The sequence below is a fragment of the Aulonocara stuartgranti genome (genome assembly GCF_965226115.1).
Source record: "Aulonocara stuartgranti genome assembly, chromosome: 8".
Taxonomy (NCBI): Eukaryota; Metazoa; Chordata; class Actinopteri; order Cichliformes; family Cichlidae; genus Aulonocara; species Aulonocara stuartgranti.
The window spans coordinates 12,947,599-12,971,561 of NC_138959.1; the positions used below are offsets into that span (position 1 = coordinate 12,947,599).

The 23,963-nt window shown below is 42.0% G+C and overlaps 1 long non-coding RNA gene across 1 annotated transcript in view; it reads right to left on the bottom strand.

Annotated features, from left to right (window-relative positions):
• Nucleotides 1-11,773, bottom strand: part of LOC309713545 — a 44,834-nt gene extending 33,061 nt beyond the window's left edge. Inside the window, exon 1 of the long non-coding RNA XR_014278603.1 lies at nt 11,698-11,773. This is a non-coding gene — a long non-coding RNA (uncharacterized lncRNA). The remainder of the gene's footprint in view (nt 1-11,697) is intronic.
• Nucleotides 11,774-23,963: the final 12,190 nt, after the last annotated feature.

The window sequence follows — 23,963 nt, forward strand, 5'->3', positions numbered from 1 at the left end:
GTTTGAAATCTTATTACTTCTCTCATGTGGGGTTAATCAATCAAGCGCCCGAGTATCAGCTATTATAAAACATAAGTTCCTTTGATCCAGAATTTCGTGGCACTGTAAACAAACATGGGACACCCTTTATGTGTCTTTCCTTTTGCCTTTTTTTGTTTCCGTCCTGCAAACGATTGTGGCCTCGAAGCACGTCCACTTTTAAATTCATTTCATTTTAAATGTTATAAAACGATACGCAAAATATGTGGAATGCAGAAAGGCATCCTCAAAGTGCGACACACCTAGTGTTGGTGCGCAGCAGATGAGACGCAAAACAGAAGGACAGAGGGCCAATAGTTTCGTAAAAGGAATAAATATGCAAAAAGAACAAATATGCAAAAAGAACAAAAAGTAGAGGTACTGTAGAAAACACACAGACACACACCCCACAAATCCTCTATTTCTCACTTACTCTCTTTCTCACTCTCTTTTTCACTCTCTTTGTCATCCAGTCTCAGTGATAGCGAGAGTGTTGGCATCCACTCGGGCTGGGAGATGTTCTAAGACCTCTTCTCACTTTGTGCCAGCTCTGCTATACCCTAGTGGGTGTGCGTTTAAGTTTCCCCATCTGCTTCTGTTCACATTATCTAGCTCCAGGGCAGGCACCTTGCCTAAAATACACACATGCACACACATGCACTCACGCAAAGACACACACATACTGTGAGTTTCATCTTTTGTGCTGATGACGCAGTTTTAGAGTTGTGTGAAGCCCACACACACGGCTTAGCAGGGGTGTTTTTTTTATCTTTACCTTCCTTTTCTTTCTCGACAGAACAGGCGAAATCAAGAGGAAGTGCTGGCCTCTGGAGAGTGGAGGCCGCTAACTTCCTCTGAGCGTTGTGATCACTGGCTGCTCATCCCTGGAGGTTAAATCAGCGGTGGAGCACAGAGGACGTAAGGGAGCAAACATCACTGGCAGCTCTACTGTGAACTAGGGGCCAAATTTGCATCAGAGTTCTTCTTTTTTTAAATGCCTCCTCAATCAGATCACATTCTTCAGCACTGGGTTATGACTTTCGAGGTACGAGCACGCAAAAATAAAAGCTCCACAAGCTTCTGACTATTAAAGAACACTGATGATGAGCTGAGAAAATAAAGGAAGCGAATAATATGTAAGGACAACGTGTAAATGCCCAAAGTGCTTTGCAATGTCATGCTGTTAATTCAAAGCCTAACACTGAGTGCATGTGACTGAGAAAGGGTTACAATGAAAAAGAAGGAAGCTGCCAGTGTTTATTTCCCTGGGACCATCTGATGTGGCTGTGGTCTCTTTTCTTTGCTATGACGGGTGCCATAAAAAGCAGATTGAGCTGTCTGCTCGAGGGATCAAAGGTCAAACTCATCCTGTCAGAAGGAGGCTGGTGGTGAGCCACAGGGAAGGGTTGGGGGTTGTGACCTGTTGATTGTCCAAGGTATGATGGACTGGGAGAGGGCAGGGGGAGGTTGCCGTATGTGGCTCCCACTGACCTATGAGGAAAATCAGTGGCGACACGAGGTGACACTGGGTGGTTGGGCAATTTTGTCACCACCTGGCGCTCTTTTTGAAACGCGAGAAAGGAAAAAGAGACGGTTGAGGAGGAGAAAGAGAGAGGAAAATATGTCCAGCAGGGGGGCTGTTCTTCTAAGGATATTTTAGTTCAAAGATTTAGGCGGACATCATTCAGAGTTACTTGAAACTACATCAGTGGAGGTTAAAAATAAAAGAACCATGAGGTACCTGGCATGATCACATGGCTATTATGTAACCAAAATTCACGATATTGCCTCAATCCATCTCTGGAAGCAGCATCTCAACAAATTAATGCACGGAGGCAGGCAGGGGAGGCGATCGGCCTCCATGCGCTGCAGACCATCAGCGATGACACCTTCCTTACAGTAAATCCACATGAAAACTAAGAGACCCTGACAGCCAAGCAGCGCCATCAAACAAACAATCCCCCCCCCCATTTATAAACGAATGCTTTCACATGCCTCGTCTGGGAGGCAGACATCGTGCGCATGCCTGTCTTTTTGCCTCCCCTCTGCCTTATAGATTTACATTTGCTTATCTGTTTGCCTTTACTTATTCATATCTGCGTTTTGGGCACTCCTTTCTTGCCTCTTGATATTTGTCAATATAGGCTTGACCTCAGTGGGCCAAGTCTCTCCTCTGAAGTGGGAGCTGGTGATAGCCTTGAAAACAGACCTTTAAATTAAACGAGGGAGAACACAGATTGTTGTATAATTCATCTAGACCCCCTGCCGAGGATCCTCTGTGCAGTCGTGTTACTGTCTAGATTAGAATTTCCTTTTGTTGCTGCCTGTTTGTGTAATACACAATGTAGATCCTGCCAGGGCCCAGTAAATTACCTCTTTAAACATTCATTTGCCTTAACCAAGAGGAAGGGGGAGAGGGAGCGGAGGGGAGAAAGGAAAAATCCTCTTGATTTCACATACAATGAATAAGTTAATAAAAAGATTTCTTCCCTCTCCTGTGCATGCATTTTTTCCTCCCCTCCACACTTGAAATCATCCTTACCAAATCAAAAAGTAAGAGGGAAAGAGAAAGGGAGGGAGGAAGAAAGAAAGACAGAGAACTACAGTGGGACAGAGAATGTCTGCGTATGCAGAAGTACAACAACAACAAGAAAGAGGAGAGGAGTGAAGCCGATTGGAGAGGAGAGAGGAAGCAGGAGAGAGAGAGAGGGAGACAGAGAGAAAGAACCAGATGAGCTCTTGGAATGATGTGCCTCATAGTCCCCGCTTTCGTATCCCAAAATACCTGGTGCTGGAAATGTGAAAGCCAGGCGCACGACGGACGCCATTCCCCAGAGAGGCTCCGCTGGTATCATTAGCGAGGGAAACGGCGGGCTCAAGTGGCGTACAAACTTCAGCAAAACGTCAAGCGAGAGAAATGTGCACGCATTGCGCCTCTTTTTTCCCCCCTCCCCTCTTTCCCCCCTTTTTTCTCACTCTCCCTCTCTCTTTTTTCTTTCTCTGTGTTGTGTTTCAGATACGACACCACTCTTCTACCAAATTAATATTTCTCAAAATAAAAGCCAGGACAACTTTAAACTAGCGAGTGAAGAAAAAGGGAGGGAAGAAAGGAGGAGAGACAGAGAGGGAGAGAGAGAGAGGGAGAATTCGGTTCAGTTTGCACGCTTCCTGTGAAGTGGAGTCTCTGTCTTCCTGCTCCTCTCATTTTGAGGTCTGCGGTTTTGTTGTCTCCGTCTTGGAGTCAGCTCCATCTAACTGATGAGGTCGTCACAACTGCTTATGAATGCCAAATGAAGAAGCGCAGCAAGCATCCGTGCTACCAGGGGGACATTTCCATATAGTTTGTATGATAAGCAGAAATCATCCTTGACCCGGACAAAGCATTTTCAAATTGCTGGACCTGTGCTGGCATTTACTCTGGTGCGCTTCTGCTGTGTGCTTTAGTTGAAACTTAACACATACCCATTTAAAATGAAAGTGTTGTTCTGTCATGTGAAATAATACCTCATATTAACACATTCAGAACAGTGGAGTCACTTATAATTGCCTCTTAAGTGATATTGTGGTTCTTCTCTCCCAAAGCCATCGGGATGGCACGGCTACAATGCACAACTGTAATCAAACGGGACAGCGACCGCCCTTTGACAACTGGCTGCTGAGTGGGGCCAAATATGTCTTTTCTACGTGGTGCCGTCTGTCGGAGACGTAATTACAAGTTAGAGCTAAATAAACAAACAGCTGCAGCCTGACTGCCCCTTCAGGAGCTGTTTGGTGGCTGCTGCCGGAGATGCACGCCTGCTTTGCTGCAGCACAGTCACAGACGTTTTCTATATGCAGTTCACTAGACACATACACACAGCACAACTAACCCTGCTATCATGCAAGAACTGACATGTACTCCATACCGCCTAATGGCAATTCTAGCACAGGGATAAATATATATATGTATATAATGCACACATTCAGACGTACACAATGCATAATTTGGGATGTGACGCCCTATAGAGAGGAGAGAGAGGATTTTCCTGTCTGAGGAAAAAAGAAGGCACAAACTAACAATTAGCCTTTATTTTAATTGGAGCATTTCAAAGTAAATCAGAGGGCCCACTCAGGCCTAACCAAAAGTACAGAGTGGTGCTAAACTTGGAGGGCGCAGAGCTGTTTTCCACCTCTCCTCTTTTAGACATAAAGAGGAGGGACGTATAGATGCATACAGTCGAGAGCCAAACTGAGACCTGCTCCGGCGTCTCAGTGAAACATATTTGTGGTAAACCGCGACAAAATCAGACAACATGTGAAACATTTGCCTCCCTTCGGGGAAAATTACAGGTGGTGAACAATTTAATGTGCGTGCTGTGTACTTAAATGTGTTTGAGACCAGCGGATGACACGGCGTTAGACGGTCATTAACAGCTGACACAGTTTAAACGGGCCCAGCGTTTAAACAGCTGGAATCCGGAGCAGAAACTAAAATTGAACATGCTTCCGACTAATGTGATGTTAAACTATGATCTGGTGTGACACGTCGGATGAAAAGAGAACACTTTGTGTATAGCAGTTTGCACAAACTGACAGCCTTGTTTGTTCAACGTTATTTTAAAAGACAACTACAAATCTGCTCCGACGTCTATCTTTGGATTGTTTTTTGGGATTTTCTCAGAGAATAACTTCATATTTTTGAATTTGGTAAGACCTGTGCCATATTTAGACATATAGAAAGTACTGATATTTTAGTGGAAAAAGAACCCGTGTGGAGCATTTTTATGCTAAAATGCTAACAGGCTTTTCACTCAAATTTGATTATTGCCAAAGCTGCTATTGTTTTTATCTGATATGTCACCTTTCAATTAAAAAATATTCCAATTAAACCACTTTTTAAACAAATAATCAGATTCACTGAAGGCCACAAACAGAAGAAACACTAAAGCGAATTTAAATTCCTGGAAATTGGAGTTGAGCAACCGATTGTCAAACCAAGCAGTAATTATAGCTAGCACTTAAGCCAATGTATGACCATCTGATCAATCAAAGATATGGGAGGAGAGCTGACAGGACCGACCATAAAAACAGTTACTGCTGCTCCTCCAGTTAATCCAGATGCTTTCCGGTGAAAGTTTTTGGAAACTGTCCTGGGGAATGGACAATGCAGATGTGAATTCTTAAAGCTGCCGGCTTCCAAAATGTGTGTTTTCTTTTATTTATTTGTTTTTTGTTACAACTACCCAGCTACTAATTGATGAACTGTCAAACTGAGAAGCTGGTATGACTATCTTAATACTGCTGGATTGTATTTCTTTTCCGAGAGACAGGCAGGTAATAAACTAAAGAGCAAGGCCAGCAAAAAAAAGAAGAAAAAAAACGTGAAATTCAAACTATGTGAGGAATCTGTTATGTGTGTCAAACTGCTGTTTAGGGACTTCATTTGGTTTCTCCGATCAGAACATGTGTTTCGTGAGATGAGGATCCTGCAGCTTTCTTAGAAAAAGGAAGAAAAAAAATATTTGCAAAGATTGTCCAACACCAAACACACATAACAAATTTAAGATGGATTAATATTTTCTGGCAGAAAAAGAGATGCACTCTTTAATTAATCTGAGTGTCCAAAAATAAAATAAAGCTAGGGGGGGAAAAAAGTGCATGGTATGAAATCAGTGAGGGCAGTAAGCAGAGTTGATAGGTCGCTGCTGTTTTTCAAACTGTGTTACACTGTCCCCTGCAGAAACATTAGCCACTGATAGTGGTTTTAGAGCAGCTAATGTGCTGATAACACATTACATTTGAAGGTTTCAGTGCTTTGAAACACTGGAGGGATGAGGTGTGGGAATCCAATCCATTAGATAAAGCCAACAGTAATAGGTATCCAGTATCAAAGGAATATAGTCTAAACTGCAGGGGCTTTGGATGCACTCATTGCTATTTATTGTTTTAAGTGGAGCTTTATGCACAGGAGGTGATATCAACACACTAACAAAACCCTTTCAACACCAGTGGGCTTTGAGTGACATCAAATGTGTCTATTAACCAACCTCTTGACAAGCCAAGGTGATTCATCTCTACTGTGCTGCCTCTGTGTGTGTGTGTGTGTCTTTGTGTGTGCACACGTGCACGTGCGGATGTTCTCATCCCAGATACTGATTTGAATGTAGCCTAACAACAAACCGAAATCCCAACATTAACTATTTTAACAACTCGTTAGAAGTGATTTTCAAAGTCACTTTCTTTTTTCTTTTCAAATTCTACCCTCCAAAATTTGGACTTTTCTTCTAAACCGGTGCCGGATAAAAACAAAAACAATGAAAAAAAATTTTTAAACACAAAATCCCAAAAAGACCAAACCTAATTTCTTCCCTTCAAAAGAACAGACTCTGTGACTTGCTTAGTACAATAAATTGTTAAGACTGAATCTCTTTTGTGTATGGCTTTTGGTATATTAAAAAAATAATTAAATAAAAAATTAAAACAAAAGTTAACCATCATTCGCTGACAGCTCACCAGATTCCTGAAGCCTGGTGGCTAAACCCAATGCCATTCGGAAAAAACAACAAGAGGCCCTAAAATCAAAGTCCCCCTTCAGCTCAATCACTCTGGCTGCCTCTCCCAAACACTAATAATCACTTTCCTCCCTTCCTTTTTTCTCCCGTGTGTGAAACATCGCATTGCCTTTGATTGGGCTGTTTAAATGATTAGCACACCACCTCGGCAGAGACGGCTGGCAGTGGCACCGGGGAGAAGGGGAGCGCGAGCCCCCCGCTGAGTGTGCTGAGATGCACGGTGTAGAGATGAGGCATGGACCCCCTGTCACATCACAAGAAGATGGCGTCCAATAAAGGCTCACAATGGCCACAACTCTCCCGCAGTTTGTCTAGCTTACCTACATGTTTTCACTTAGTATTTGTTCCCTAGAGGCTTGTTTTCAATGTGTGTGTGTGTGTGGGGGGGGGGGGGGGGGGGGGGGTAAGTATGTGTGTGATGCAAATCTGGGTGCTGTGTATGGCTTCACATCTACCACCTAAGCGTAGTGTAAAATTTAATGTCCAAAGTCACAGATGCAAAATGACCAGAGAGAAAGGAGGTATTTTTCAGCTGCAAAATAATCCCTGCTTGTACCTGATCTGACACTACACCAAAGTACAACATGAGGACAGTTTTCAAGGAGTTTATTCTACCCAGAATCCTCTGTACTGGCGAGCACAAAGAGTAACAACACCGTCATACAGCGCGCCTTTGTAGAGGAAAAATGCGTGGCCTTCATCTTTGACTACTTAACGTCTAAAAGGGGTGAATTGTGGTGACCGTTGGTATTCAGTGGCCATAGTTCCTGTGGGCAGACTGGAAAAATACAAGTGGGCAAACAATTGGAACAAGCAAAAAGATAAAAATTAAAATATGAAGCCACTGCCAACGCCAGCTATTTTTTTCTTTCCCTCCTCACTTTGAGGACACAACTTTGGTCTTGATGCCCAGAGTCTTAAATGAATAGCATGGGGAGAGACTTTGATGTGACAATCATTCCCAAGTTAATTTGTCTTCAGTCACAAGCGCTCAGGGCATCTAGTGTGCAATCAGTAGAAAGACAAAGAATCACTATAGAAAAAGATGTTTTCCAAATAATGTTCTTACTTTGATATGCTGGCTGATCAGTGCCTACCTAAAGGCGAGGATGAAAATTTAAGAAATCAAGACAATGCATCAGTCAGACACAATTATTATGCAATATGTAGCCATTCTTTAATGTCTCTCCTTTGTGTTTGTTCCTGGAAACACACACACACACACACACACACGTAATTCACACAAATACTCACGCGGATGCATCCAAAATGTTACACTATGTCTACACTATCTGAAAGGGAACAAGCTACATGTTGTCAGTGTCATCAAATTGTGCATTTAACTGTTATGTTTCTAAGCGTTAATATTCAGGCAGTTTCTTTTTAGAGAAATGTGGAAGACAAATATGGCTGAATCTAAAGACATTTAACTAGATCTCAGATGCAAATCGTGCACATAACTGCACAGAGTCAAATAAAACACCATGTGCAATGTGTTTGTTTAAAAAAAAACAAAAAAACACTTGGTAGTTAAAAAATTTATGGAAATGTGAGCTAGTTTAGATAACTTTTATCCTCACCTGCTATGAGCAAGCCAGTCTATTTCTTGTTTTCGCCTTAATGCAATGAATTGTTATTGAATATTGCAAATTCTTTAAATTATGCCTTTCATCATCTCAGTCCTCCAACACTTTTACTTGACTCTGCCTTTACTTTAGTTCATTATAGCAATTCACCAACTCGTTTTTCACAAAGAGTCCTTTTAAGAAGAATAAAGGGTTTGCCTTTTAATGCACTTGCATGTGTACAGCTGCAGCCATGTGATCATGAACCATATCTGTAACTTTAACAATAATTTTGGGCTGCTGGGGTAGTTTATTTTTTATTTTTGCAGTTGGTTTGCTCATAGGGGGAAAAGCTTCTTCTACTCCTCTGTGGTATGAGAACACGAGCAGTTTCAAAGAGCTCTGCGTTCCTTGTGCTCTTCTGCCACCCGGTGGCCACTGGGGAGAACAGAGAAAAATCTCCAAAGAGGTTTTGCCTGGAGAGGTTGATCATGTCTCATCCTGCATCAAAATCTCATGATTGCATCTTAGGAGATTCTTAGCCATCAGCCTGGAAGGCAAAAAATAAACCTCTCTTAACTCTCTTTTCTTCACATTCTTCTGTCTTCCCTTCTCTTTATGTCTTTGTCAGTGGCATGACAGCTGATACCCCTTTAAAGACTAAGACAATTAACTTTCTTGCGGGTGCAAAATAAGCAATAAGGGGCTTGCAGTGGGGGTGGGCTGGGACTCTTAAAGACAGAAAAGGAAGCTGTCTGTTTACCCACGTCATCATTAAAGTGACGACCAACACTCGCCCAATGGGCTCATCTGCATAATTGAATAGAGTTAAGAGTTTCACCAAAGCCCATGATTTCAGGCGCGCGTGTGTGTGTGTGTGTGTGTGTGTGGGTGTGTGTGTGTGGACTCTGGAGACTCAGTTTCTTCCTCTTGGTACAAACGTCATCATTAGACCTCCTTAGCCCAGCACATAACAAAGAGTTAGCTCATTACTGACAAAAATATCTTTGCTAATGTCCCCCTCGCTTTGTCCGTTTCTCTTCTAATCTCTCTTGGCACAAGTGACTTCAAATTCATGATGATAACATGGAGGAGAGAGCGAGAGAGGGGAAAAAGAAGAGAAAAGAAATGTGCACAGAGGAACTGGAAGAGAAAAAGAAACAGCTTCAGTGACATGGCCACACTGTGTGTACAGAGATAGGCATGCCAAAATACAGAGAGAATAAAAAGAAATGAAAGAGCTTTCTTGCTGGCAATATTCCTGCCAACATCTGTCACAGGCAATGCTGGCTGTGTGAAGGTGTGTCTGTGCGCTATACAGTATGTGTCTTCCATGCGTATGGCTGTGTATTTTCTCCTTAATGCGAACGGAATACATATTCATGTCGCGCGAGAGCGTGTACATCTGTGTACGTATCCAGCAAACGTGTGTTTACGTGATTCCATCTGAATGTCTGCAGGAGTATGCATTCACATGCATGGGTACTTGTGCATGTACCTCCAAAGCCTCCCCTCCTCATTTCCTGCATATTTTTGTATACGTGTGAGAACGAGAGACTACAGTTTCTATGCGCGCGAGGCCGACCCATACATCCAAAGCTTCCTCATTTACCCCGTATTTGTAGGTGTGTGTCTGTGTGTGTGTAGGTTTTGCGCGTGGCGACGTGCATATGTGTGCGCACACTCCAGTATGCCATTAAGATGAGCTATGACAGCTGTAGCCTCTTCACCCTGCAGCCCTCCTTTCTGCTTCTTGAAATGTGCCTCCTGCTTGTCATAGAGGATCTTGGCCTCTCGCTACCACCACATATCAAACTGCTGAACAGAGGTGGAGAGAGTGCAGCAATATTTTACTCAAGTACAATCACTGCAACTTCAGGAAGTGGCCCTTTTGAATAGTGTCGCAAGGCTGACTTCAGTCAGAGCTGAATGAGATGATAGAAAAGTGCTTTTAAATGAATCACAGAGAAGTAGGCAGGAAAAAAAAGGTTGTGTTACACTCAATATAGCTTTTCAAGGAAAATAAGAGATGAAATAACTACTTAATTTCTACCTTTGGTCTTGAGTGTATCTAACAGACGAGAGGGGCTAAGAGGGGAAGTGAGGAATGTTGATCGCACACATCGGAAAATACAGATAAAAAAAGTGCGCTATAAACGAAAGAAACGGTTCTCATGAGAAGCATTGGATTTGTTATTTAGCGGCGATGTGAAAACAACTTATCACACCTTTTCTAGCTCTGTCACAATACCTGCAGCCAAAGGAAAGAATTTTAAGGTCAGTTATGAAAGATGTCAGAACGTCTGCTAAGCCGTTACTCAGAAATGAGGTATAAATTCCACTGAGCAGGGAGACGTTAGAAAATGACAATTACAGCAAGGACGGTGGAATAACATCGTAAATTTTTAGGGCAGTAAACATCAAGACAGCTTTTTTGTGTATTCTATCAAAACTACAAGCGAGTCTGGCATGAATTACAGTATCTCTGACTCTGGATAGCCTTTAATGGGCCAATTTTTAATTTGACTGGCCAGATGTGAGCCTATCTTTTTGTCTGGACGTCCTTATTTGGCCTTATATCTGTTTGGTAGTGTTGGAGTAACAGGCACGAAGGTTATTCCTCATCAGGTCATGCATTGCATTCTCTTTTTTTCTTTCAGTACCAACCTTAATGCCTCTACCTCCCTCTGGGTGCTGTTCCTGCCCAGTTTGATCCAGAACTTTTTATCCATTTGTACCTTGCTTCTGATGTCCTGAACATCAAGAAGGACTGACATACCTTCATCTTCTAGGGTAGCCAACTCTTCCCTGTTCAAGGTGCTTTACTACATGTGAGACTAACTGACCACGTGTTTTATTAGTAGCATACTCTTTTCCTAGACCTGAGATTTAAAGTGCATCGTGTAGTTTACCAGCTGTCTACAGTCACCAGATTCGGTGGCAATTTAAATTCAGCGTTAGCGGAAGAGTTAGCATAAGCGCTGCAATGACGTTTTATCGAACTTAACTGGCTTTTTCTGCCCCCTAGTGGTCACTTTGCTAACTTCAGAACACTTACGTCAGTCTAGCAACACCTCAGCTGTTTGCTGTGCTCCTTTCTGATGTCTGGATAATCCGTGGGGATGATTGACATGACATACTCTGATGGGCAAGGTTAAGTGGCAAACCGTCATACCTACTTACATTTGTGCTGGAATTACTCTGTGACAGCAGAAATGTACATAAACTACTTATGGTAGGACATTTAGCCAAAGTAGGACGTTTTGTCAGAACACTGGACTAGTGAATTTACCGGTTTGGGCTTAAATTGTAAGAAATAACTGTAAAATTACAGAAAAAGTTCTCCTGTAATTATAAGACACAAATACTTTGTTAATTCACAGAAAAATCTTTTTTATTTTTACTGCAGTCATACATTTCTATAGTTTATAATTTTTAAAAAAAGAGATTTTTCTGTAATTGTTTAACTGTTACTTAATTACGTTGTTGTAGTATGAATGGCAATGGGAAAGGTCTTTATAAGAAGAAAAGAACAGTAAAAAGTCCAAAATTTATGCACTCACTTTTTCCAAAGCCATCAAGTTGAATTAGTCTTTGCCTGGCCGATTCAAGCCCCCTGGGCCTTATGTTTGACGCCCCTGCCTTAAACAGTGAAGAGAGATGAATGAAGAGCTGCACACCTCTCAGGTTTCAGTCACAAATACTTCAACCAAATCCAAGTTTTCTCTGTATCTATACACTTAGTCTCAGGATCACAGTTTTCAAACAAAGTTATCCTTCTTTTCTCTTCTACCTTGTTAGCTAGCGCACATGAACTGTAACGTGAAGTAAACACATTGTGTATTTTAGCTAACATATTAACGGACTTTTCACAGTAAATGGTAATTTTTTTAAGTACTGTACCGCTTTCAGTAGCTAAATTAAATGCAAACAATGGCAGAATAACTGTCATACAATATAGTGAGACAATACCAAAAGCTAGCTTCCACAGCGAGTTTCTCTGAAAGTGCTCGGCAAAAAATGTCAAAAATTCACCACCTTCTCGCATAAATGAGTGAACATAAAGAAGTAACAATTAACCACAACATGTTGCTAAACTTATCGTGCTTTTTGTGCGGTAATTACCTTCATCGGGGAAAACCAGAGAGGAGATGAGTGAAGAGATTACCACTGAGCTGAGATTCCTCATACTGGAGCCCTAAGGCATTACCAATGGGTCAAAGCACAATCAAACCCTGTATTAGCCATTTCTACTCTTTGAATTCTGGGTGCACACTTCTACAGCAGCACAGTCAAAGTAACTGTCAAGGTAACAGTAAAATTATGTTATGACATAAAAGGAACAATATATATATATATATATATATATATATATATATATATATATATATATATATATATATATATGTATGTATATATATATGTATGTATGTATATCCACCACACATAAGTGAATAACAGAGAGGGGTTTTCAAACGCACGGTGCTTGACATGGATGATGCTGAAACTTTGTTTTTAACGCTTCGCTTCACTTCAGCTCATCTTCATCTAGCACACAGACCAGGTGTACCGCATTTTTGTACACTGCATCCATCAGTAGATGCTCTCTGCAGGTAGATGCAGGCACTACCACCACTAAACAACAATTTCTCCCGTTCATTGCTGAATTTCTCCTTGATTCATCTGAAAAATTTAACATAACTATAATTTGGAGCTGTTGAAGACAAGGTAATGATAACGTACATACTACCTCGGTTCAGCCATTTAAAAATGAAAACAAACAAACAAAAAACTAAACAAAATTCCAAAACAGCTGAGTTGCTCTTTTTTCATTATTATTAAAATAGCATATTTATAGGTAGAGGCCTGATCTACCTTCCATTTCAGTTGGTGGCACTACAATGTTGTTTCCAAACTGTCATTAAATTCAAGAATAAGAAGAAAACGGGTTTAAGTTTACGCAGACTTTATATGACCCTATACTCTTTGAATCGGTGAATGAGTAGGAGTTCCATTTACCACATGGTTCACTTGTTATAATGTCAGTATTTACTGTCAGGTTGAGTTCACTTACTCTAAAAGTAAGTAACTGTAACTGGAAAACACCATGCCTACAATGTTACACACCGAGAAGCACATGTCCAAGAAAGCCCTGGACATGTATTCACTGGAAAATAATAGGTGCAGTTCTAGCAATCAGTGGTAATAATGTTTTGATGATACCTGAGCACGTTAAGTTCATTTAAGCACTCTGTAATTTAACATCATTATTCTTTATAAACCTCATAAATTTCAGCAGATTATAAAATTAATGTAACTACTGTTATTTCATTTATTGCAAACCCTTCTGCTGTTACAAATAGTAATCCCATATGTGAAGATTGAGCTTGAACTCTAATCGATCATCATCGTTCACAAAGAGTCAATCAACACAGTGTTAAAATGAACATTTGATCCTGGTCACCAGGTCAGGTTTTAAAAATCCACACTCGAGCCTTTCCATCTATAAAAGCAGCCTCCTTCAACCCCAACCTGATCTTCTACACCCGGGTCGCCCATCGCAGAGCTCTTCAGCTCCAGCCGAGGTCTCTCTCCTCTCAGCCATCTCTAGTAGACAGCTGAGCTTCAGCTCCTCCTCTAAATGTCCATCTAAAAAGAGCAGACCTGGTGATCGTCTGGTGTCCTCTCGCCACACATCTCCCCTGTTCGAGAAAGCCTCAGTGCTTCCGCTGGGCTGATTGGCCGGCTCAGTGCAAGGACCAGATAGGATCTTTCTATTTGCCCAGCGGCAGGGCTGCCTCTCTATCAGCGCTACCTCTGGAGGGGGTTTATCTGGCCTGCTGATAACAATGTTTTCCCCTGCCTTGTTCCCCTCCCTGATGGTTTGTTACACTAGTAAATGGGAGTCAAGGCTGGGGCTGAGCTGCAGCAGCAGTCTGCAGTCCTACGCTACTCCTTGTAAACAAGATTGGCTCAGTTTGCTTTTACCGCTCAGTCATGTGTGTGTTTGTGTGTGTGTTTAAGAGAGAGAGAGAGGGAGATGGAGTGAAAAAGAGATTAAAAGAGAAACTGTGAAGAAAAAAAATCTTTTACACAATAAACACTTCTTTAACACCAACACAAATTAGCCTGGATTACAAATTTGTGAACAGACTTATAATTCATTCAGCATTATTTTTACACTCCTGCGCGGCGCAGTCTAAGTTCTGTTTTTGCTGCGCTGCTGCCAGTACATCTGTCGCTGGAGAGTCGCCAGCTTTACAAATCTGTGCAGAACAATATGCACCGGAGTTCACGGAAGCGGCACTAAATAGCGTCTGTGTCAGATGAAACCTTGGCCGGTGCAGGATATAGTACTTAGCAGAAGTGCACCAGAGTATAAGTTGTAGATCACTTTCCGAGCTTGGCTGGAGCAAAACCTTCAACATGCTTTTTCATTCATGGCGTGGTGGGAAAAGCCTCGTGTTCTCTGCATGGCCGAAACATCTGTAAGCTGTTGCAGAAACAGAGCCCAGAGGAAAACATTTACCTAACAGAATACTAATTCTTTCAGGCCCTCGTGTCAACACTTCGTAAATAAACTTGCACATATGGTATTGTTTTCTTAAGGTTGGTCTGGGAGAACCATTCTGGCTGTTGTAATCTGCCACATCTACCCATGAGGTTTTCTGAATGTTGCTGCAAAGGTTCTTTTTTTACTATAAACTGTCTCTCATACTGTGAACACCTGTCTGCTGCTCACAGTTCCTTCATGGATTGTTCTTGCTAAGACTGATTTAGAGTAAATCATAATCCTGTCTCTAGATGTGAAAATACTGAGGGCAGTGCCCATATAAGATGATGAAATGCTTATAAGTTTAATTAATTAATCAAAAAAAAATCTACCTGCCACAACTTTTCCTTTTTTTCTTAAAATAAATGTTTAGCTACGCCACTGTTTTCTGTCCAGATGTGTATTATTTATATGTAAGAAAAGCTTTTGGTGTTAAAAAAAACAAAAGCAAAATCTTTCAAACGTGGGGTGCCAAAGAAGTCTTCACAGACTGCAAGAATGGCATCCAGCTAATGGCCTACCATCACCATCTCTGTTGTAGCACAGTTAAAACTCTGCTTTTATGTTCCCACAATGAGTATGTGCATTCCTCTTTGGGATGACTGTCCTAGATTTAAAGGCTTGTCAGACACCACTAGCCCTTTTATTTTTCCATAAACTTTTTTAAATCTTTTGCATTTTACACTGGGGGATTGTTTCTGCTGGGATACTGTTGCAACGGATTATACGAAAAATGTCCACAACTGGGAGTTAAAATAGAAGCCTCCTTCATCTTTGCCTTGCAGCATCTTTTGTTGTGATGCCTGTGTGCTGCAGCACTGGAGTGCAAAAGTATTAAAATACACACGAATTACAGAGCTGCAGGTTTAATGTCAGGCACTGCAATGCGAGTAATCGCTTTACTGAAGGCATCACCGTGCAGCTGATAGTGCTAACAGTTAACAGCCTTTCGGTAAATGTCATAATTAGTTGTGAATCTGCAGCTAATCAGCGCTCCTTGGGAGCCAACTAGGTCACTGTTTGTCTGAGATGGAAAATGGAGATATTCAGCGCTGACAAGTAATTCTGTGATTGTGTCAGCAGCTAAGATACATAATTCAGTGCATTTAAACTGGACCTGTCTGGTGAAGTGAGTAGCGCCTGTGTTGTTGCTTCAGTACATCTGTCTCCTCGTCACTTCGGGAGTCTGACATCTCTCTCAGCGCCGTGGCACAATGGAGGAAAGTGCACTTCCGTGGCGCAGGTAAAAACCCGCCAAGGGATAGAAGGCCCCCTCATGAATAAATGATTGTGACACGCAGCAATAATTTGCATCCGTGTAAAAGTGACGCATCAGCGCTTTTGTCTGCCAAGAAGTCTAGAGGTGTGTTTTTTATTTTATTATTTAATGGAAAATGGCTTTCATTAACAGTGGCAAAGCAAAAGGTGTTGACAGCGATGCACCGACTTGTCAAGCCGATCACAGCCTCTGCCTTTTTTTCTCTAATTAGGCATATGCTGGAGGCATCATAACAAACACTGAAACAGGTTTGTCCTTGCCTAATCCGGGGAACTAATTTTTAAGGTTATTATGCAAATCGATACTGTTTACAAACATGAAAGCCGGCGTCCTATTTTTGATCTGCCACATCGGTTTTCGATGGCTTAAAGCCCGCCTCAGCAGGTGTCATGTCAATAACAACCAGCAATCGATCAGCGGCCGTCTGAGGGGGATTGGGACAGCAGGGCCTTGAGGTGTGGAGGGGGATTTTCATCAGCTAAAGGCTCAGACACAGCCACAACATTACATTGTTTCTTCGTGGACACGCAGCCGACACTGTGGCTATTGTTATGTTAAAACAGCACAGATGTTTATGGTTTTGTGGGACTTCTCATTTCACTGTGGTGACTTAGGTCTAAGAAGGAATAACATCATTTTAGGGTCACACAATTACGACTCTATGATCAATACTAGCCCCATGGCCTCGCATAGTGCTTACACGGACAATAAGATCTAGTTCAAGGTCTCAGGAAGATTAAAACATTCATTTGTTTGCTTATAAAATAAAGATAAAATTACATAAAACAACATAAAACAATGCAAAACTGTTGTTTTGGTGTGATATGACTTCAAATGATAAATATTCAAGCTAGCCTTGGTACTTTTGGCAGCTCTTCTGTGGAGTTATCAATATCACTGGCCCCTGTTTCTTAGTGAAATCTGACATTGACTCTGTGATCCTGACGTCAGAGTTCAGCGAGGACTATACCCTCAGGTTCAGGACATCTACAGGTATTGCTTCACAAAATATGCATCTGTTTAGAAAAAACTGGTCGCGTAAGATGGCCTGAGGTTTCTTCCTGTTAAAAGGGGATTTTTCCTTCCCACTGTCACCCAACTCCTTGCTCATAGGGGATCATATGATTGTTGGACTTTTCTTTGTATATATTATTGTAGGGTCTACCTTACACGATAAAACACCTTGAGGCAACTATTGTTGTGATTTAGTGCTGTATAAATAAAATTGATTTGAATTGAAAACTAGGCTAAATTTGAAATATACATACAGCAACAAAAATGCTCCGCCATATAGAAGAATGGTTTGTCCCATCAAGCAAATATTAAATATTTTTAAAATTCCCAGACAGAATAGTCTTAATAAGGTTGAAAGGAAATTTAATACAAATGGCCTATATAATAGTCCCCATTTGGTTTACCTAAAATCCTCTGTTCTTATTTGTATTTATGTTTACAAAAGATAGAGAAAAGATATTTAAAGTCTGACTTAAAGGCTTTAAATAGTCCAAAATAGGAGACGGCACTTCTGAGATTATGGTCCATATGGTAATTGTTGAACCAGCACGAGACCTGGCTGTATGCCAGTGCTGTTTGCATTATTCTTTGCCCTTTGATGTATACCACCTTAGCCATGTAATGCACTCGGAAAAGGTTTGAGGCAGGCATGGGAGTCAATCTACACTCAATTTACAACAAAACAAAAGCGCAAGTTGGGTTTGCAGCTGGTCTTTTTCTGAATTCTTGGACTTTACTTCGACCTGTTGTCAATTGTCACACGTGACGACTAAACATCTTCCTCGGCTTTTTCGGTTCTGCGAAAAGAGCAGAGCTCCTTTTGATCTGTGGTGCACCACAATGTGCACCTGCCCGTCACATGAAGGGATCAACAATGTACATCCATGATCAACACACACTGCAAGCTGTGTTGGCCAACGCTCAGCCTCCACTTTCCCTGGATCATACGTACCAGCCTTTAGCCTTCAGAACTTCAAAGCTCTAAAGGCTAAAGAGAGATGTATTGTGTATACTTCCTGCCTCCGACATGTTTGCCCTCCTTTCCCTTCAATGGTAAATACATGTTGATAACTTTTTTTATTCAGCCTGGAAACAAAAGGTCCAAAATGGGTCATGTTTAATTGTTAGTTTATCCTTTATTTTAAATAATATATATTACTTTACTTGAATATGTTATTAAAAATTTGGCCTGAATCCTAATGTAAGTGTTTTATGAGTTGCAATATTGCTGCAGTAATCATGTCTTTTTACCTCTCTGCCATGAAATTACATTTTTAGTTGTAAAAACTACAGATCAGTTCCCAGGTTTTAGCCTTTTCCTTAACTTCGATGTCAGACATTTCCTCATAATTTCAGTAGAGCTTTTCATTAAATCAATCAAAACTCTGCTTTTCTGAATTCTTAAACTGCAAGTTTTCAGACTGAAACAAGAGCACTTCTTCTTCTTCCTTTTTTTACCCCTGCCTTTCCTCTACATGCTCGGTCAAGTTCACATCTTTGGTTTTCCTCCTGTGATTTCAGTCCAGCCATTCATTTATCAAGTAATTTATTCATACATTTTTTTGAAGCATCGCTCAATAGCATCTGACCCTGGTGCCCCATCATCCAACTCTCCCTTCCGAGACAGAGCACAAGTGTTCCCTCAAGAGTGAGGGAATGCGGGTCAGAGGCGGCGTTTACTTGGGGTGGAAGGAGAGGGTGGGTGTGCACAATTTTCACATTGCGCCAGCGTTAAGCAGGTAATCATAATGTGATAGTGCTCTAGCTGCTGGGGTCATGTATGCTTATGAATGTTAAGGAGGACTGTTTTAAAGGCCTTCAAAATTACCCCTGATATCAAACACTGACCTTTTGTTGAGACTCCAACACACTATGATGATTAGAATTACAATGTGTGCAGTTTTTTGTTGTTGTTGCCAAATCAGGGAACGCTAACCCCCCTTCAAACTTCCTTGTATTTTTGTAAAAAAACTGTACATAGAAACAGATATTGACATATAGCTAGGTAGACACCTAGATAGCTAGAGGGATATGGATTTTAAACAATGTAACAAAAGTTGTAATAGTAGTTGGAAAGATATGCCCCATTAAACATCGACACATATTCACTGTCAACATGGGCGTTTACCAGAAGTAACTAAATGATCTCTCATTTGACACGGAGTGTCGGCACCGTCGCGAGGTTACCAATTAAGCTCCATGTGTCTTGAAAGTTTTACTCAACAGATCAAAACTCATGCTGCTATGTTGCACTTTAAATTAAAATACAAAGAGATTTATAGATCTATTTATAATATTCCGCATCACCTTGTTTTCTTTTCTTTTTTTTCCCTTCACAGTAATCCCGCCTTCAAGTGCTATGAAACTGGGGCTTGGAAGTTAGAATACACAAGACTTTGTCACCAATGAAAACTTTCAGTTAACTCGACGAAGCACACTTCCAAAGGAGTTCAGCTCTTATCAGAGAGCAGGATAATTGTTGAAACAGGTGTAGCTGTCGAAGTGTCAGCGTGCCGCTGTCTGTGTTCTGGTCCCTGAACCAACCTCTGCCTATGACTCCATCTCATAAGTCTTTCAGACAACCTTGGTGTGATTTCTTGACAAAAGCGCACTCGCTCTCAAGGTGCACTCGAGAGCGATATAAAAAGGGACAAAGACAGAGCCTGAGAGAAGATAGGAGAAGAAATGGATTTCTTCTCTAATTATGCAAGAAAAAGAGACTTTGTGAAGATAAAGTTGGGTGACACAAGGGCATATTGAGGGACACACTCACTTTAGGAAGATTTTTCAAAGTGGGAGGCACAAATGGATGTTTGTGCTATAAGCTATTGCTGCTAATTGGTACAAACTTAATGAATGCAGGGTGCTGTGTGGAGACAGATGCTTTGTGCAATGTGGCAGATTTCAGTGGCTGCGCGTCTCTCTCCATCGCTGGAACATCAAGAAGAGGAGAACATTTGGCAGGTCATGAAATTATGCGAGGAAAAGGGGAAGCCCGGGAAAAAAAAAATGTAAACAGTTGTTTATTTTTTCGTTAATTTATGGGTGACTGTGTGTATGTGTACATTTGTGTGCGTGCGCGCGTGTGCGCTGAGCGTGAGAGTTAGCAGTTCTCAAGCGCTCGTCTATTTGTTTGAGCCCATCGCTTTTGTTTTGGCTTTCTTGCCTTGCCAGCTCTGTGGCTCTCAATTAGCGTGCAAGCCTCAGGGACCTAATTAACCAGTTCAATTAATAAATAATTTTCTTAAAAATCCCATACAAGCCATTCTGACATTTGTCAGCCACTCAGGAGCTGCTGTGTGTGTGTCTGTGAGAGAGAAAGAGAGAGGAAAGGAGGGGGAAAAGGACAGAATGATTAGCTTGTTTGCAAGCTCTGCTTATCCCCCAGGTGGCTTGATGCAGGGGACAGTGTGTGTGTGTGTGTGTTTGCATATGTGTGTGTGGCTGGATGGAGAGGGGCTTACGCACAGCGCTGGACCCCATAGCAGAGGAGGGCCCCCGTGACCTTTTATCGAGTGTCCAATCAATAATGTGCGAGCGTCCATCTCTTTGAGTTGCAGCCTGAGCCTGGGCTTCTGAAGGCCTGTGGCCAGCAGCAAAGCAGGATGGGAACAGGCTACACAGTGGGGCAAAAGAGTCCTTGGGGGGCCACGAGTGGAACAGAACCAACCGCCTCATGTCATTTACTCATAATGATGTCTTCCTTTGGTCGAAAAGGGAGGGGTGCATGGGATGGAGGAGGGGGCAGTGTCCCCCTCCTTCACTAGACACCGCAGATTCAGCCTCTCTCTTCCTTTGTCTGAATGGTGAAAGCATCCTCTTTGGTCTGTCACCGGGCTCTGTGATTAAGCAGCAGAAACAGACCCCAGCTTTTTTCACATTAAAATCCCATTTAGTGGTTCTTATCGCAGGCATCTATCCGGTCACATGTTGGGATGGAGTTATATTTCATTGTTTTGTGAACTGTAACGTATATTCCCTCGTGGGCACAATTGGACAGATGTGCTTGTTTAATTTGTAGCATTATCTCAAAACATCGACTTTACAGGATCCGGTTGTCACCGCCAAAGAGGCAGCGCTGATGGATCTGACTGTGTACCAGTGTTCATTAAACACACTCCAAACAGCCTTCAAACCGACTCTATTAGTGGCTGCCTCCAGAACAAGAGGCGCCTGAATGCAATTTTTGACCATGAAATGCTCTTTAAGCAGATGAACGAGACTTGAAAGATGAGCGGGACTTGAAGTTTCCTTTTTTTTCCCTTGAAAATGCCAGTGAGGAGTCAATCACTGGATATCAAAGCAGCGGGGACACGCACACAGACACACACGCAAGAAAATCCAGTGATAATAAAACGTAAGGCTTCCCACACCCACTGAAGCCCGCTAAGATGGCCATCACAAGTATGAGCGTCGACACAAAGAGCAGACATCGGCCTTTCAGCGAGCAGCTAGCTGTCGCTCTGCTTTAGCTGCAGGCATGCGACGACAGTTTGCGTGGAATCGAGATCCGGTTTTCCACGTAGCTGAGCAGGAAGAGACCAGAGACTTGTTCAAGATACTTGGCTGACCCACACTGCCTACAGCAGGCAACATATGGCTCCCTGGTCTGGCATTGCCTTGTTTATTATGTATGCTGCAATTTATTTCTGCACTGCTCTACTGAGAATACCCACACAAAATGAAGCTGCCTGACTAAGTGAGAAATATATTCTGGCAGCCAGATGAGATAAAAAAGTGAGTTAAATATACCAGCAGACAAATAACTATTAAAGTCTGCATGTTCATATTAAGCATCATCTGTGGTAGTCATTCCTTATCACAGCTGAGCTAGAGAGATTTCAGCCTATCGATCGGTAAAAGTAAGTGTGTGAAAGAGAGTATGAGTCAAAAGGGGATCTGAAGGTGGGCTGACAGATGCAATACACATGGAGGACCTAAAGATGGAGAGATCACGTTTGTTCTCTGTCAGGTTTGACCGAGGCCTTCTCTGCTCAGAGGTGACTGTTGCTCTTTCTGGTGCCCTCTAACACCCCCTTGGGATCCTTCCACTCAACTCCACTGCCTCCACTTTGATGCAAAAAAAAGAAGGGGGGTGGGGGGGAGTTATTGTGTAAATATTTTGCTTGAGCATTTGAGCATCTTAATCTTCCATAAGGTGATCTTTGGAGTGGAGCAACATGGGGTGCTGATGTTCAGAGGAGCTCCCAGTTGTAGAAAGAAAGAGGGAGCGAAAGAGACAGAGAAGGGAGGGAGAGGAAGAAGAAGAAGGTCTGTGTACTTGCTGGAGTGCTGGGAGCTAGAGTTCACTACGGGGGCGTAAGTGTGTCAAGAAGAGCGCTTTTCCCCCATCCGCAAGCCCCGGGCCCTCTCCACAACATTAAAAAGCATAAACAGTCAATACTGAATGTAACTCAGAGAAAGAGCAAGAGAGGGAGCGTGGAAAAAAAAAGAAACAAGTACGAGAACGCAAGGGTGTTTCAAGCGTTACACAACATAGTGAGATCAGAGAAATGGAGGCTGGGCTATAGTGTATAGTTGCAAAGCTTTCTGATGGAGGAAGGGAGCCTCTCCAAGTGAATCATTCATTGCGGGCGGCAGGGGTGTAAATATGAAGGGGAGGGTTGAAGGAGAGCGGGATCAAGGAAATGCACACCTGGTGCAAGACAGGGGTCAGATTGGCCCTACACAAAAGGAAACGAAAGAGAAAAAGAGAATGAGTTGTTTGGCATACCTCTGTTTAGATAGCAGCAGTGCTTCTATCGGCGCGCTTGTGCAAAGCAGGACAGAATGGAGTAGGTAGAAGGTGCATATGGTGGTAGGCTGTCTGTGTCGATACACATGCTGAAAACACATGCTTTCTATGCCGATGAGAGGGAGGCTCGTCTTATTTATAAGGAAGAAAAAAAAAAAGACTTTCAAACGTTCAACATTTTAGACTTCCAGTTTTGAGATGTGAGGGCTTGTTTATCTGTGGCACATTGTTCCTGCTCATAATCGCTCAAGAGTCTCAATCAGTCACTCCCTCTCTCTCCGTCTCTCACAAGTTTTTCAAACGACATCTCCCAAACACTCGACACCTGGCTGGCTGACTTCAGAGCCGAAATCAGCGGAGAAGTCTGTGTGTCTCTGTGTTTCTTTTTTTTAATCATCCATTCAGTCGCTCCTCACATGTTCAAGCCTATGCATTCGGGGAGATCTTCCTCTATAGACAGATCATAAAGACTCAGAGCTTACTGGAAAGCAGGTGTGGGCAGGTTGGTACGTGACGGTATTGAGGACATGTGAATTGTTTGTATGTTTGAGATTAAAACCAGCCTCTGTTTTTATTTTTTCTTTAATTAACTAAAATGCTCACCATTCATTTTTAGCCCTAAAAGGAGATCTAAACTGTGAATACTAAAGGACGTGTCAGGTGAGAATTATTTAACAAGAAACTGTTTCTTTAAAAATAAAAAGTGCGTGTGGCATGTGTGTTTATTTTCAAGGTTCTCCAGTTTATAGAGAACTTATGAACCGCTGCTTTCCTCTTAAAAACCAAGGACATTCAGACTACATGCTGTTTTTTTGTTGTTTTATTTCTCCTTGAGAGAATGTTCTCCTGGTTTATGGCCAAACAAAAGTTGCTTCAGTGCAAAGTACTGTTTGAGCCACTTCCCCTGCCAGAGCAAGACTCCATATTTTAAACATTTGGAGGAGGAAACAATATCTATGAAAAGTGTGAAATTTGATTTCTACCCCACGGAATAGGCCGTTTCCTTCTGTTGTCAAACAGAATGACTAAACATGCTCATTCACATGCTCCCATGGTAGGACGTTATTAATTTATCACTTCAGAGTTATCTGTGCTCTGTCTCTCACATGCACGCACACACACACAAACACACACTTTCGTACACGTTTGCTTCTTGATGATTGACAATGTGATAAATTTTATTTGAATATGGCTAACATGAATTATGTAACCATAGAGACTGGTGGCT